Genomic DNA, 17238 nt, shown 5'->3' with positions numbered 1-17238 from the left:
TGTTTTTGTTTGTTGTTTGTGACTTGTAATGGCCTATGGCTGAATACAAAAAACCTTTCACTACTACTAGTATTATGTAATTTAAAATGTTGTGTTCCACCCTGAGCCCGCTCAGTGGGGATGGCGGACTAAAAATCTGATAAATAAATAAATAAATAAATAAATAAATAAATAAATAAATATTAACAAATAACACATAGTGCTTGCTGGGCACATTAAGTTATAATGTTTCAGATGTTAACTCTTGGGTGCACTGAACAATTAACAGCCAAGCTTGTATTCTTGAGGTGTATTCTTTCCCTCACCTTCAGAATTCTCATAATGTAAATGTAAGCTCCTCTCACAGTGTAGATTTCTGAAGTTAAGGGGAGCTTTACTTTTCAATCATGGTGATTCTCTCATAGACCACACAGACTATATGAGAGAATCATGGTGATTGAACAGATAGCTGAGCTCCCCATAATGAGTGATATCATTTGCCTGTGAGAATGCCTCCTCCCCTCCCTTTTTTGACCAGGGAACATTCAAACATAAATTTAAAAAGTTGCTGTGACCTAGCAGTGTAACAGCCCTATCTCTGTCACTTACCTATTCCATCTTGCTTTCTCAGACATCAATGGGCCCTGATTGGTTGTTTGGTACTCTGCATACACACTCCAAGGAGGCATCCAGGGGATTAGTGACTGACAGAAAGGGACATGACTTCTGCCCATCCATCACAGAGGGTGTCAAGTCTGTTGCCCACAGTCCCTCCATACTGTTACACCATTTTAGATAACCTGTGTACAGCCAGATCCCTTTAATTGTTTCTGTGTATCCTATGGACATATGTATGGCAAAGCCTAGATATCTCAATAAAAACCCATTTACTCAAGAGCCTGTATTTCTGGATTTCTTGCTGCAAGGGTTGGGAGTCAGCTTCAACGTATCCTGTCTTCCATAGACTGATATATTGTTAAGAATCATCTTTACCTCCGAACCTGTACCCCGGAGAGATGGCTACCGGCTTTTCGTCAACTGAGCCGCTCAACCTGGGAGGGATAGATGTGGAGGACCTTTCTAGCCAACCAGTCCTACCCCTGGAATCGGGGCTTGTGACCGGGTGGACTTCTACAGGCCCGGGGGTGATCCCCTGGAGTGGGCCCACCCACCTTGCATGGTCCACCTTGCCCACCCCAGACAATGGGCCCCTCGGCCGAGGGAAGAGAAGGAGAGGTGCCGCGGGACTTTGTTTGTGCGCTACTCCCTGGGCATGGGGCACAGCAGCATCCTGGACCCTCAATTATCGTCCATCCCGGAGACCCAGCCTGGGTGAGAGGTCGGGGCGGACTACACTTGGGAGACTTTTCAGCTCTTCATGAAAGCGGAGGGCCCGATGGTGGCCAGCAGCAGACAAGAGTTATGGTGGAACAAGTCCGTGGGGCACTATATGGAGATGCCAGTGTTGTGTGAGAGCTTGGCCACTGGGGACCTGGAGGCCCCTATACAACCCCCGCCCAGCCCAAGCTGGAAGCCCCCACAGGAGCTCCAAAGGTGGGAACATGTGTACCTGGAGCAGGGCACGACAGAGCCTACCGAGGGAGAGGAACAGTGTGGAGGGGATCATTTGGATGATGTCATGGAACAAGTCCAAGTGATGCACTACAACCTGCTAGCGTTAATCAGCCTGATGAAGGGTTGGGTGGATGGTGCTTGCGGTGTCCAACGTACCCTAGTGCCCTATGAGTTCATCGAGATTGGGGACCCTGGAATATATGCCGCAGCCCTGGAGGGAGTTGAGGGGGGGGCAGCATGGAGTCCATGCTGTCGGACCGGGGAATAGTGCCCCCCATACCCCTCTGGACACAGCACAACCGGTGTTGCCAGATGTACAAATACCCAGAATCGTGGATTATGTGAGTGAGGGGTCCCAGGCGTCTCTTGCCTCTGGCTCGAGCGAGTACCAAGATGCCACCAGGATGCCCGTCGGGGTCCGTATGCCTCAGGACTCTGGGGTGATTACAAGCTTCCTTCCAGAGACCTCCCAAGAGGAATGGGAGTGTGTGTGACAATGGCAGCATGCTTAGGGAGAAGAACTCCACTGCAAAGCCGTTCCAGCTGGGGAAGGCCCCGAAGAGGGTGAGCAACAGCTCACCCAGGGTGAGGAGGTGCAATATGCGACGTTGGAGACCCAGGTTGCTGCCCTGAGGGGAGAGTTGGTGCAAGCCACACACCTGATGGGAATCATGATGACCCAGCCGATTGGGCCCCCCGTGACAGCCAACCCTGAACTCCCCCTGCAGCAACCACCGGGAGAGGAGGAGCCGCCACTGCCCCCAATAATAGTCCCCCAGGCCATGAGCGGCGCCCAAACCTACCGTTACCCACATGCTCCGCCAGCAGCAGGCACGTGGGGACTGGAGGTGTCAGACAAGGACCACCCCTTAAACCCCAAACTGGGCCAACTTCCTATACCATGCCGACCAGGACCTGACAGGCAGGAGCGCTTCCCCCAAATGTGCCAATCCCCGCAAGGGGAGGTGGGACAGTGCCCCGCTCCCCCAGGGATTCCCGTGTGCTGGGCTTCATCACTCGTAGCCCCACCCCAAGCCCCGAGGGGGCAACCCAGAGGAACTCAACTCCCCCGGCTGGGGGAGCAACACTGTATGGATCAAGAAGCCATGTAGCCGCAGTGCCTCCCCCACCGAGGCAGGAACTGGGACAGCCCGTGCCCCTCCCTTACCCGTTGGGAGAGTACTGGGACTCAAGGGGTGAGGGGGGTGGAACTGCCATTGGGCTGGATTAAACTGGAGACCACCTTTGATTGAGACCCATAGAAACTAGGATTCTTCATTGTACAAGCATTCGAATTCTTCAATGACTGGGGTCATTTGTTACAGTAAGAAAAAAGCCGAGTTACCCATCTGGGGTCTCGACTGGGGGGAGCAGCCATGGAGTGGTATGTAACCCTCCACAACACAGGAGCCCCTGAGCTACTTGACTTACAAGCGTTCATATTGGGCACTGAGAGCCCAATATGAGGACCTGATGGAAGGGGAGCAAGCCTGTACCAAACTCAGAGCCATCAGGCAGGGGTTCTGATCGGTGAGGGTGTACGCCACTGAATTCCACCAACTAGCCACCAGGTGCCCAGACTATCATGAAGAAGTCAAGATAGAATTGTTCAGGAATGGCCTGAATACAGACCTCCTCGACCGGTCCTTAATTCAAGATGACCCATGAACTCTATTGGGTTGGATCCAATTGGCGTGAGAAGTCAAAAATATAATGTAAGTAGTCAAACTGGTAAAACAACACCAGCATACGGGGGCGCAAAGGCCCCCACCCGTATATACCCACAGCCGGGCACTTCCACCAGGCGGCCCCGGGCCTGGCCGAGAAATGCGGGATGCCCACTAGAGACAAGGCCTGTGCCTACTGTGTGGGGGCGTTGGGCATTTTGCCACACAATGCCTCCTCAAACCACCCTTTGATGGGAGAGGCCAAAGACCCTCGCCAGCCCCTCAGCCCCCAAAGGCTGAACAAAAGCTGCCACCCAAGTGTGGAAGGCTGGAGACTGGGTTAGATGCAGAAGAGAGCCCAGGCGGCTCAGAGGATCTAGCCATTGAGGGGGTGATGTACCAACCTCCAGGAAACAGGACAGATCTGCTGTGAGATGGTCCCAGCGGCAGGTCGTAAAGGAAACCACCCCACCACAGGTGAGGGTAAGGGGGGCCATAATGTTTATGCCCGCAATACTAGTAAACCCGAAAAGGGGAACCCATGTGCCGGGTGCAAGCCTTAATAGACTCAGGGTGTTCACGAGATATCATGTCACCCACCTTAGTTAACGAGTTTGGCTTGGACACCCAAGAACTAAAAGACCCGATAATCTTAGAGCAAATGGACGGGTCCAGCATGAGCCCCACCCCATATGAAACCGAACCAGTCCTGACTGGAATGGGAGATCACTGGGAAGCCAGATCATATATAGTCAGCAATGTAGCAAAATACCCCTTGGTACTGGGAAGTTACTGGCTCTGGGATCATGACCCCTATATTAAATGGTCCACGGGGATGATAGTGTTCAAAATGGACAAATGCGCCACACATGCTTGGGCGAAGGTATGGGGCAGGGAGATCCCCTCCCCATTAGAAGTCATCTTGCTCACTGAGGAAGAGGAGGGGTCTATCCCCCTCGAATATCGAGACCTCCAAATAGCTTTCAACAACAAGGAGGCAGATGAGCTCCCCCCACACACACACACCGAAGCATGGACAGTGCAATTGAACTAGTCCATGGGGAAAAGCTACCTAAGGGCAAGTTGTATTCGATGAGCCCACCTGAGAGACAGGAGCTATGGAATTTCATTGACAAAAACCTGGAACGCGGCTTCATCCACCCAGCCAGCTCCCCTCATGCTGCGCCAGTCTTGTTCATTAAGAAGAAAGATGGAGGACTGCGATTATGCACCGATTTCAGAGACATAAATGCCATATCCATGTCCAATGCATACCCACTCCCCTTAATCCGAGACCTGCTAAGTGTGGTGGCCCAAGGCAAAGTCTTTTCGAAGTTGTACTTGAATGATGCCTACTTCCGGGTGAGAATATTGGGGGGGGGGGGAGACGAGTGGAAAACCGCCTTCAATACCCCATTGGAACAGTTTGAGTACCTGGTCATGCCGTTTGGCTTGAAAGGAGCCCCTGCTGTGTAGATGAACCTCATTAATGAAGTACTGCACAAATACCTGTACAAGGGGGTGGTGATTTACCTAGATGATGTGCTTATCTATTCATCTGATAAAAACTCACACATAGAATTAGTCCAAAAAGTATTAACTGCCTTATTGCAACACAAATTGCCGGTGAAATTGTCAAAGTGTGAATTTCATAAAGAGGAACTGGACTTTTTACAGTACTGAATTTCCCATCAGGGGCTAAAAATGGACCCTGCCAAAGTCCAGGTGGTAGTGGAGTGGGAAACACCCCAAACAAGAAGGCAGTTACAATCATTCCTGGGGTTTGCCAATTTCTATAGACCGTTTATAAAAAGCTTCACGCAAGTAGCCCTACCCTTAACAGACTTGTTGAAAACCAAGGGCAAAGGACTTCAAGAGAAAAAACCTAGCACGAGGTTAAACTGGACAGAGGAATGTCAACAGGCATTTGAAAAGCTAAAACAAAAATTTGTTCAGAACCGGTATTACAACACCCAGATGAAAACCATAAATTCATAGTGCAAGTGGATACAAGTGATACTGCAGTGGGCGGGGTTTTGCTACAACCCGATGAGGGGGGGAAGTTGCGCCCCTGCGCCTATCTATCCAAAAAGTTTTCAGACACCGAGTGCAATTGGAGTGTATGGGAAAAGGAAGGGTTTGCTGTAAAACTCGCCCTCACTACATGGAGGCAGTGGTTGGAAGGGGCCAGAAACCCGTTTGAGGTCTGGACAGACAATAAGAACCTAGAAGCACTATGCGCCCCCCAAAAGTTAAATGTGGAACAATTACAGTGGATGGAGTTCTTTTCCAAATTCAAGTTCACACTAAAATACCTCACAGGGCGGGCAAATTTCCTAGCGGATGTACTTTCATGCATGCCCCAGCATGACAGCCAAAGGGAGGAAGCTATCAACACAGTGTTCTCATCCTCCCAATTGGGAGGGGTGGTGACGACATGCAGCAAGGCAGACAAAATGCAAATCAACCAGAAACCTGACCTCTCAGAGTGGAGAGAGAAAGTTAGAGCCGAGGTGGAAAAGGAGGGGGGAAGTACATCCAAAGGCGAGCTAACGCAAATGGAGACGGGCGAGTGGTACCAAGGCAGTAAACTCTACATGCCACACAGCTTACAGAAAGAAATCCTACAGCAATGCCATAACTCCAGACTAGCTGGCCATTTCGGCTACGTAAGAAGCCTCCACTTAGTGCAACGACAATTCTGGTGGCCCAACATGAGACTAGACATCTCTCAATACGTTTCATCCTGCCCAGTGTGTGTCATGGGGAAACCTAGGTGGGGAAAGCCCCCAGGGCTGCTGCAACCCCTGGAGACCCCACCCAGACCATGGGCAGTAATCTCAATGGACTTTATCACTGACTTGCCATTCTCAAAAGGATATACATGTATTCTAGTGGTAGTAGACCTGTTCTCCAAACAAGCCCATTTTATACCTTGTACTACTATCCCCACAGCCAAAAAAACTGGCTAATCTGTTCATGAAACATGTAGTAAGACTACAGTCTTTTCCTCTCAAGGTAATCTTGGACTGAGGCATGCAATTCGTTGCCAATTTCTGGCAGGAGCTTCTCCAAGTCGCTGGCATTGAACAGGGAATAAGCTCCGCCCACCACCCTCAAACCGATGGACAAACCAAACACACTAACCAAGTGCTGGAGCAATTCCTACGTTGCTACATCAATTATCAACAAGATAATTGGATGGACTTTATCCATTTCGCTGAATACACATACAACAATGTGATCCATAGCTCAACCGGAGCCTCACCCTTCAAAATAGCACAAGGATATGAAGGAACAGCCCTACCATTTGCAACCAACTCCGAATCCCACAAAGCCGGAGATCTGGGGGAGTGGTGGTCTACGTTAACATCCCAGTGGGAGATAATACAGGAAACCTTAAAGAAAGCCAAAGAGGATTATAAAAAATTCATGGACAGAAACCGCACTGAGCAATGGAAACTACTACCCGGGGACCGGGTGTACATCTCTACAAAAAACTTGAGAAGCGAACAACCGAGCAAAAAACTAGGACTCAAATACCTTGACCCCTTTCCGGTCAAGAGAGTGATCAACGAAGTTACTGTGGAACTAGAGCTCCCAAAGAACCTACACCAAGTCCACTCAACGTTCCACTTCAGCCTCTTAAAGAAAGCCACCGCCCCGGACAAATGGCATCCAGAAAGGGGGGTGCCTCATCCTACCCTAATAGATGGACAAGTCCACTATGAAGTAGAGGAGATTCTTGACTCCAAGGTGAAAAACGAAAAAACTTTACTACTTAATCAGATGGTGAGATTTCGATGAAGCATTCCGGGAGTGGGTCGAACACTCCCACATCAACGCCCCCGGACTCATAACCAACTTCCTCAAATGGTACCCAAACAAACCGGGACCCGGGGGGTGAGGGGTCCTTTGGGGGAGTAGAAATGTCAGGTCCGTTGTCCACAGTCCCTCCATACTGTTACACCATTTTAGATAATGTGTTGCAATAGCCTTGTGCACCTGTTCCCTTGTTGCTTTCCAGATTCCAGTACGGCAGAGCCCTTATCTCAGATGGCTTGCCGCAGCGGCCTTGGGACTGCTCCATCCGTCCCGCTACTGATTATGTTCTGCTGGATGGGCTAAGAAGGTGGGGGCATATAGAGGGGTAGTTATAGTGTATCGTGTACTCAATGCGTCATTCTTAACAAGGAACCTGCGTACAGCCAGACGCCTTTAATTGTTTCTGTGTATCCTATGGATGTATGTATGGCGAAGCCTAGATATCTCAATAAAAACCCATTTACTCAAGAGCCTGGATTTCTGGATTTCTTGCTGCAAGGGTTGGGAGTCAGCTTCAACATACCCTGTCTTCCATAGACTGACAGAGGGGGAGGAGCTGTATGACATTAAGAATTTCAAAGTCTTATTGCCAGTATGATAAACTGCTTGTTACACGTGAATGTAACAATTCACAATATTTGTGAATTGTTACACAATGAATCAATGAATCAAAAGGGAATAAGCATGGCTGGGCTAGTATAGAAAGAAGACTGAAGAGAGGTACTAGGGCTTTTTTAAGGGAATCTGTTTTCTGGAATAACTGCTCACTATGTATTTTAGATACGTTTTTGAGAGACGTCAGATGTGTTGAAATTATACCTCTGCAAGTCTCAGTAGAAGAAAGACTTTCAGTATAAATCCATGGTTGTGGGTTCAAGACTGTTTGGTTTTCACATCATAGTAATTAATTACCTCACCTTGTCAGATATGAAATATATACTTACTGCACCTATCGCTATTTCATAAACATACAAACTACCTGTTCCTTAAGAATGTTATATGAAAAGTCCATGAAATATTTTTGTGACACTGTCAAAATAGCTATGGGTCTGCCTTGGATGGGTACACAGGGAAGGGGATGTCACTATGCTTTTATAATTAATATTGCACTTTAACTGTCAGAAACTAGGTTATTTGTAATTACTGGTATCAGTTTCTGAATTCTAAATACTGTTCATGACAGAAAGTAACAACTTCGTTTAAATGCAAGCACATCATACTGAAGTGAATGGCAAAATTCCAGTTGATTTGAATGGATCTTTATTTTATCCCCTAGCAAGTTGCTCAAGCTTCCACAGATGTTAACCTATTTAGAGGCATCTGTAATGCCATTCTAATGGGGGCAGTTCAATAAAATGTAACGTGTATTTTTTGCTATGCTAATGTTTTAATCTAAGCATTTAACAGATGTCCTAAAAAGAACATTTTCTTTTTACAGACATGCTCAATACAATAACAGGAACCATAAAAAGGTTATTGGCACTTCCAGTAGTAGCTTTAAAAATAGACGGACATTCTAAATAACAGATGTGAGAATCCAAACTTTTTGGCTTCAGAGATGATAATAAATCTTAGTCAATATGCTGATGTCCCCCACTTTTGAGTGGTTTGCATTCATATGTTCATGTGCCCACAACCATTTTATTTGTGTTCTTGCTATATTCCTGTGAGAGCCACCATGGTGTAGCAGTTAGAATATTGTACTAGGATCTGGAAGAGTCAAGTTTAAATCCCTGCTTTGCCAAGGAAGCTTACTGAGTTACCTTGAGCCAATGACTCTTTCTCTCTCAATCTACCCTATCTCACAGAGTAGTTATTGTGAGGATAAAATGGATCAAGGGAGAATGTTGTTGTGTGCTGCTTTGGGTCCCAATTGTGAAGTAAAACAGGTATAAAAGTCTAAATAATAATCTTTAGTTCTTTTGTTGTGTGCTCTTTAAGTGACTTTGCCACTCAGTTTCCCTGATAAAGTTTTCATGATAAAATGGTCTTATAGAAGTATTGCTGCAAGACAAAACTTCCAAGTAATGATGACCTACAGATCAGTTTTCTTTTTCTTTCTTTTTTTTTTAGCATGTTGCAATCCACAACCTGGCCTAACTTTATTTAAGAATCTTAATTACTTGTTTTAAATGTTACTTTCAATGCACAATCTGTGCTGGATTCAAATTGAAAGTCCTCTTCTACTGTAAGAGACACTTTTTGGCTAGGACATCCCATAGGATGTAAAATAGACAAGAAAAGGAAAATCAACGGAAGGAACTAAGTCACAGGTTTAAAGTTAGTGTGCTGCTATGGCTACAGTGTTGGATTTTAAGACAGAAACTCCCAATTAAAGTCTCCAAGCCAGGTTATCCCCAACAGTCCCTTTCTTATAATCCTAGCATTGTTGGAAAGCTAAAAGGGTACTTGGGGAGCTAGTGAAAAGGGAGCTAGTGAAAAGGAATTTGCAGCACTCATGATAAGATCGCTTCTCGGCCTTTTGGCTAAGATCAAGTGTAGTACTCATGATAAGAATCAACCAAATATGGTCTTAATAGTGGAGAAGGGCTTGAATACTGTTATGGAAGAAGATATGGCAGGCTTTCCTAATTTGAAAATACAAGGAATATGTATGTCATGGCCCAGTCTGGGCTCAGTGAGAGTGAGGACTCCTCAGGAGGAGAGGGACTTTGTGTAGCCAGCCAGGACTCCTCAGGAGAAGAGGAGCTCCATGTAGCCAGCCCTGACTCAGCAGAGGCTGGTAATCAGGAGCCACAGCTGCTGGCTAATTGGAGCTTACAGCCAGCAGCGGAGGCAGAGCCACCAGTACTCTCTAGCCCCAGCACCACAGGGGAAGCTCAGTCAGGGACTGCCAACACCACAGAGGAAGCCCAGCCAGGGGCTTCCACCACCCCCTCAAGTTCACCTACACCTAAAGAACGCCGCAGACAAAGGCTGAGGCTGGAGCTGCAGGGGAGACGGTGCAGTGCTTGTCTCCTGAACCGACACCAGCTGCTGGAGAGTGATGATGAGTAGCAGTAGGATGGAGCCCCAGCAGCTGGCTGTAACCCATGCCTGACTATAAAAGCTGAGCTGAAGGAACTGCCAGGTGTGGAAGCAAAGTGTCAAACTACCTGCAACCATGCTGTGTGCTGTGCACCTTGCTTGTGCCTGTCTTTGGATCTGATGCTATTGGCAACTGACCTTGGACTGTACCTGACCTGGGTCTTGGACTCTGGACTCACTCCTGGTGTTTAGTTTGTGCTCTGACCACAGTTTGGATTTCACTTTCGACCCTTGAACTCCCCTTGGGCTTTGTGTTGGTGCTTGGACTTGAACCACCCTGCTTGGGCTGGCCCAGCCCATGACAATGTGGATGGAAAAGGGAATAAAGGCTGTGTTATGATCTTCACTTACTTTGGGGTAGATTTTTCTTTTAATCTTCCCCTTACACCCTCTGGGTAGTTTGCTGCCACCAGGAATGTATTATTCCAAAATATTTTATTCAAATTTCCCCTTTGGTAACGTGTTTAAGCATCAGGCTCCTTCGTGGTTCTATGTGGCCCTGAGGATATGAATGGGATATAGCAATGGCAGCTACACTGGGATATAATAAAACAAAATAAATGTTTATTTTTCAAGAAGCGTATTGGTTTCATAAAAGTAGTTCTTAGTTCTTAAAGTTACTTCATTTACTCTCATTCACACAGCTGGCCTCTCTTTCCCTGACTGAGTGTCCTTTCACAAACATGCTCAGTTCAGGTTCCACACAGGTTATATTTCTCTCATAAACACTCCAACATATTCAGGCAGCCCACAGCTAGCCTGCTTTCTTCTCTCTCTCAATTCTTTCTCTCTCAGGCGCACACACAGTTTGCCTGCTTCAAATAGAATAAATATATAGTCTCACAGACACACTCAGTTCAGGCTTCCACTCAGGTTGCCTTTCCCTCACAAATACATGAACACACTCAGGCTGCACACAGCTCGCCTCTCTTGCCCTAACTGAATCTTTTTCTCTCCCTTAGTAACTGAAAACTGCCTTCATTCCGCCCATTCTCTGTCATCAACCAATCATATCACTCACTCATCTCTCTCTTTCACCCCCACTCTTCACCTATCTCACCAAACATTTAAAGACACATGCACCCATTTCTTGAAATCATTACAGGCTGGAACTTGCATTTGTGCAGGATTAGATAGCAGGAATAAGGACTGCCATGAAAAGAATTAAAAATTTTCAGCTTGGAACTGATAGCAATATTTTCTCCTAAAGAAGCAGCACAGAGAGAGAGAAAAAAGAGGGTTGTCAAGAGAGGGTACGTCAAGAGAAAACTATTCATGAAGGAACAGCACAAGTCTATTCAGGAAGATGACAGGATTAACTTTATTATAATTTTATATATTTATTATAATACTGACTTTCCTCATACGAATGAATCCAAGATTTACAATGATAAAAAAGTAACCTAGCAGCCATGGGGGGGGGGGCGAGTTGCATCTGGTGGGAAAGGCATCTGGTATAGTGGAAGTGGCATAGTGGGAGTAGGAGAAAATGGCCTAGGCCAATGAGAGCTTTCCTCTAAACCCCAGGACTTCCAGGTCACATGGATGGGGTGGAATGGCCAAGACAGAGTGGCATCCTATTGGTTATTTGAAGAGGGCCCAGAAGCAGGCCAGGGATGTCATTTATTATTTATTTTATTTTATTCAATTTATACCTCGCCTTCCCCACAGATGTTGTAGCTGATCCTCCTCAGAGTGCTGGATAGCAACAGTCAGTAGAGAGAAGGAGGATCCTGGTGTTGCAACTCCTCCAACTTCTCAGTGAGGCCCAGCAGACCTTCTAATTGCAGGAGTGGTCACAATAGGAGGAAATAGGTGGGCTGGGTTAGTGACAGTGGTGATAGAAGAAAGTTCAGAGCAAAATCAATTACAAGCATAGAGGGCTTGACAGGCCCATCTTATTATGAACCTTCTACCTACCTTCTAAATCGTCAGTCATCGTCAGATCTCTTTTGTGGGTATCTGTTGGCTGATACTATTGGATGAAGTTTTTTGCACAGCTGTTGTGACTGGAAGATTTGAATCTTTCTTTGTGGGAGAAGCTAATGTGGAAGGTTCCTAAATGATATAATGAGTGAGGAAGATCAACATTCTTGAAACGACCGCGTTATTTGACTAGCAGTTATAGCTAACACTTGACAACAGTGGGTCAAGAGATTGGTGGATGATTATTTCTAATTATATTTCCAGGCAAGTCTGTATTATAAGGGAGATTCTGAGAGGATCTATTATTGTCCTGCAAAGATGGGTCATTACTCATTGCCAGGATATGAGGAATCTTAGATGATCACACTAAATAAACTTGATTAATGTGCCCCAGAATTTTCATGGCAGTAATATTCCTACTTCTTGAAAGACCCTGGAGAAGTAAAGTGGGAAACCCTGATCTGATATCAGAAGTATTAATTCATGAGGGGCGTGGCGTCGCAGCGGAGAGGAATGGACGCATGTTGAGAACGCTCCGACCCTCCCGATCCCAAAGCCTCACCAAAAAACACTACGAGGGGAAATAAATCAAAAATAATGCTTACAAACTCCATCAAGAAAAAGAAAAACAACTTGAAATCGGTGAAAAACCTACAAACTTTTTTCGCGGCTTCAGGAGAGCCGACGGGGAAGGAACGCAGCAGCACGGAGAAAAATAAAATGGCGGAACTCGTCGCAAATGAAGGCGCGGCGGAGGTAGGCCAATCAGAAAACTATTTGGATCCCCAACTAATTCAATTAAAACAAGACATTATAGAGCAAATGACTAAACTAATAAGCCCAATTACAACACAACTCGCGGACATAAAACACGATTTACAATCGGTTAACCAAAAGGCCGAAAAAGCTATGGAAGAGAGTGTGAAGTCACAACAGGACATTAACGACATGCAAAAAACAATCATAGAACAACAAGACAGACTAATGAAACTCGAATTAAATGCCAGACAAAATCAGATTAAAATAAGGGGGATAGATGAACTACTCACGTATAATACAGATCTCACAAGTTTCATCGCTAACTGGCTTGCCAAGCAATTAAAACTGGAAGAAGGAGTCTATCTCTACATCACAAAATCTTATCGAGTGGGACCTTATAACCAAAACAAAAATAAAGATCGCCCGAGAGATATAATTGTCGAGATACCAGATCAAAGGACAAGAAGGAAGATAATGGAAGAAGCCAGGGCAAGAGGATCGTTTAAATGTGAAGGCAAGCTGATATATATTTTCACTGATCTTCCAAAGGAAGTGCTAGCCAAAAGAAGAGAACTTAAACCAATTTCAGAGACTCTGCAAAGAGCGAATAGAAGATATAAATGGCTGGATCAATGCAAGCTAATGGTCTATCATCAAGGCAAAAAGTATATAGCAACGGACGTCGACACGGGACTAGAACTTTTGAACGCAGTCGGGCTTGAAACACCAATGGAGACGAACAAACAAAACCAAAAAAGAAAATCTTCTGATCTACTATCTCCACAGAAAGGGAGCAATATCCCCATCAGAGACACTTAATTTTCCCTGGCGTTGCTCCTTAACGTATAGGTAAAATGCTCATCAGTATGGAAGTTTGTTAGTATATGAAGTAGTGTATTTGTAAATAGAGGTAAAATTCAGAGGTTTCTTTGGGGGGGAGGGGGGTTCTCAACATAGCTCACACAGATTTATTTAGCTCTCATAAGTGGACGGGGAGGGAGGTTGATTTCCACAACCGGTGAGTGAAGTTAACTCATCAGTTTGAGAGAGCTAAACTTGAATAAATCTTAACAGGGAAACGGAATTTTGGCTTTAAGGAAAAAAAAATAAAGACAGTGTTATTTTCAATTCATTATAGAATGAAGGGGTCTTAGGGAGGGAGGGAGGTAAGGGAAAAGGGGAGGAAGCGGGATTAGTTAATTAGCTGCATATATTAACCAGTTTTATATAGTTAATAATAATAAAAATTAATTAAAAAAATATACATAAACAAATAAAAATAAAAAAATTAAAAAAAGAGAGAAAAAACAACTAGAATAAAAAAATAAATACAGTTCATTGCTTTAGTTTACCAACACAGGAGGGGAGGGAGGGGTGTGTAGTAAAGGGGGGTGGGTTAGGGTGGCTAAAAGGTGGTGAGGGGAATAGAACAAATATATAACAGGCTAAAGATTGCAACGACGATAGAAAATCAAGAAAGAAAGAAGAAAGTAGTAAGAAAGGTAATAAAAGAAGGAAAGAATAATAGTAAAAGGTGTATATATAGAAAGGAATTGTACCAGATCAGGAATTGATGAGATATATTTGATTTAACTGGTTTGAACTTTAAAACCTGAAAAGTTTACGTTATAAAGAGAAAAAAGAATTGAATCTATATTATCCATATACCGATTTGAAGGGTGTGATCTAAATATAACATCTTGGAACTGCATATCAGGAAAACATTGTGATATCAATAACACCTCTTTAATAATTATAATACAAGACTTTATTAAGAATCCACAAGTGGTGCTACAATATTAAAATTGATTGATCTTTTAAGCCCAACTCAGTCAGCCTTTACACTGTCTAAAGAGAAAGGAAAGAGAAGAGGGGAGGGGGGAAAAGAGAAAGAAAGAAGTTCTAGATATTGTATTGTCCTTTGTTTTGCTTGTGGTGGGCCATTCAAAAAAACCGGTATCATAGTGTACATTACATTTAATTGGGAATATTCAAATTATAGTGCAAATCAGATTGCTAATAAAAATAAATAAATAAACAAATAAATAAAAAAGTGAGAGAAAACAAGATAAAATTAAGAAGGGGAAAAAAAAAATCCACATTGGAAACCCCAGAGTGATATATCAATAATATTAACAAAATAAGAGTTAGTCATAAATAATCATTACAACCTAAAGCAGAAATGTGTTCTAAAATCAAAGTTTTAACTTTCAATGTCAGAGGCTTGGGAAACCCAATTAAAAGAAGGAGAGTGATCTCGAACTTAGCCCATACTAGGGCGCAAATTATTTTTCTGCAGGAGACCCACTTGCGGCATAACAATTCTGATTCACTGAAGGCTAGGTGGCTGCAAGCACAATATCATGCAACTGGTAATTCCAAATCAAGGGGAGTAGCCATCCTTATAGCAAAAAATATACAATTCCAACAAACCAAAACTCTCAAAGACAAAAAAGGTAGATATATCTTCGTTAAAGGGAAAATAGGGGAGCACAAAATTACCTTAGCCTCGTTATATGCTCCTAATACAAATCAATTAGATTTTATAGAGGAAATATTGCAGAAATTAACTAAATTCCAAGAAGGAGATCTGATAATTGGAGGAGACTTAAACTATATAATAAAACATCAATTAGACAAATCAAATTTCAATAAACCTCACCCAAAAAATATTCATAAAACAACAAAACTAGCAGCTATTCTAAAAAAATATCACTTAATAGATACATGGAGGTACTATCATGACGGAGAAAAGGACTTCACATATTTTTCACAAAGACACAATACGTATACAAGAATAGACTACATATTAAACTCCAATACCACTATAGATAAAGTAGAGGAAATTGAAATAGGAAATAATACAATCTCAGACCATGCATGGGTAACAATGACATTTAATCTAGGTGATAAAACACAGAATAGCAGACAATGGTGCCTGCCAAAGCACTTATTATTTAATCAAATCGCATCTAAAGAAATTGGGAAAATAATAGAAACAGCTATAGCAGAAAACATATCTAAAGATATTGGAGAGCACATACTTTGGGATACAATTAAAACAGTGACCAGAGGCCACATAATAGCCCTTACGGCTAAAATCAACAGAGAAAAATTAAAACAAAAACAAGAGCTAACTAGTAATATCAAAGCTTTAGAAACCAAACATAAACTAACAGGCAGTAAAAAAATATACAGAGAGCTTCTAACACAAAGAAAAATTTTAGAAACCTTAGAAAGCCATACGATATATAAACAACTGCTAGCTGTTAAGCAGTCTCACTGGTCCAACTCGTCTAAATCGCTCCGTATCTTAGCAAACAAAGTAAAACAGAGAAGATCACAAAATAATATTAATAGAATCTACAACAGTAAAAACGTAATACAGTATAAATCAGAATCAATTCTCAAGGTTTTTAAAGACTTTTATACACGACTATACTCTTCAAAAAATCCTGACCAAACTAAAATAAATCATTTTCTAAACTCAATAAAAAGTCTTAAGAAACTAGAGGAAACACACCGAACTCTTCTTGACAAACCCATCACTATTCAGGAAACAACAAATGCAATAAGGAATGCTAAAAATAATAAAGCCACAGGGCCGGATGGCTACCCGGCAGAATTTTTTAAAAAATACACAAATTTATTAACGACACACCTAACTAACTTGGCCAATTCAATTTTAGATAAGGGTATAATGCCACCTACTTGGGAGAGAGCTGACATTATAGTACTTCACAAACAAGGAAAAGACCCTCTGAAAGCAGCATCCTACCGTCCCATATCATTGCTTAACCATGATTATAAAATCTTCACTTCCATCATTGTGAACCGTTTAAATACATTTATATCCAATTACATACATGCAGACCAATCAGGATTCATACCAAAAAGAGACATTACAGATAACATTTATAAATCATTAAATCTTATAGATCACTGTACTCACAACAACATGGAAGCTATTTTACTTTCACTAGATGTCGAAAAAGCTTTCGACTCGGTAGAACTATCATACCTCTTAAAAACACTGTCATACATGGAATTTGGAGAAAAATTTTTAAATTTAATCAGTGCAATTTACCACCAACCAACAGCAAACATTAAGGTAAACGCTATGCAATCAGAAACCATTTACATCAAAAGAGGCACAAGGCAAGGTTGCCCTCTATCCCCCCTTTTATTTGCACTCGCTTTAGAACCCTTCGCGTCAGCGCTCAGAGAAAACAATCAGATAAAGGGGATAAAGGTTAATTCCGCAGAATTCAAAATAAGCTTGTTCGCGGACGACATGTTGATTTATGTGACCGATCCAATAAATTCACTGTCCTATCTCTCATCTCTACTCAGAAATTTTGGTGCGATCTCAGGATTAATAATCAACCAAACAAAATCATATTACCTCGCCATTAATATCCACAACAAAATGATCCAACAAATAAATAAAGCGTACAGC

The 17238-nt window shown here is 43.4% G+C and overlaps 1 protein-coding gene across 1 annotated transcript in view; it reads left to right on the top strand.

Moving 5' to 3' along the window:
• DMD (dystrophin) overlaps positions 1 to 17238 on the top strand; it is a 2144806-nt gene that overhangs the window by 942867 nt on the left and 1184701 nt on the right. The window lies entirely within an intron of this gene.

This window comes from Eublepharis macularius, chromosome 3 (assembly GCF_028583425.1).
Source record: "Eublepharis macularius isolate TG4126 chromosome 3, MPM_Emac_v1.0, whole genome shotgun sequence".
Lineage (NCBI taxonomy): Eukaryota > Metazoa > Chordata > Lepidosauria > Squamata > Eublepharidae > Eublepharis > Eublepharis macularius.
The sequence above is the reverse complement of the archived record's forward strand: the minus strand, read 5'-3'. Positions and strand labels throughout refer to the sequence as shown.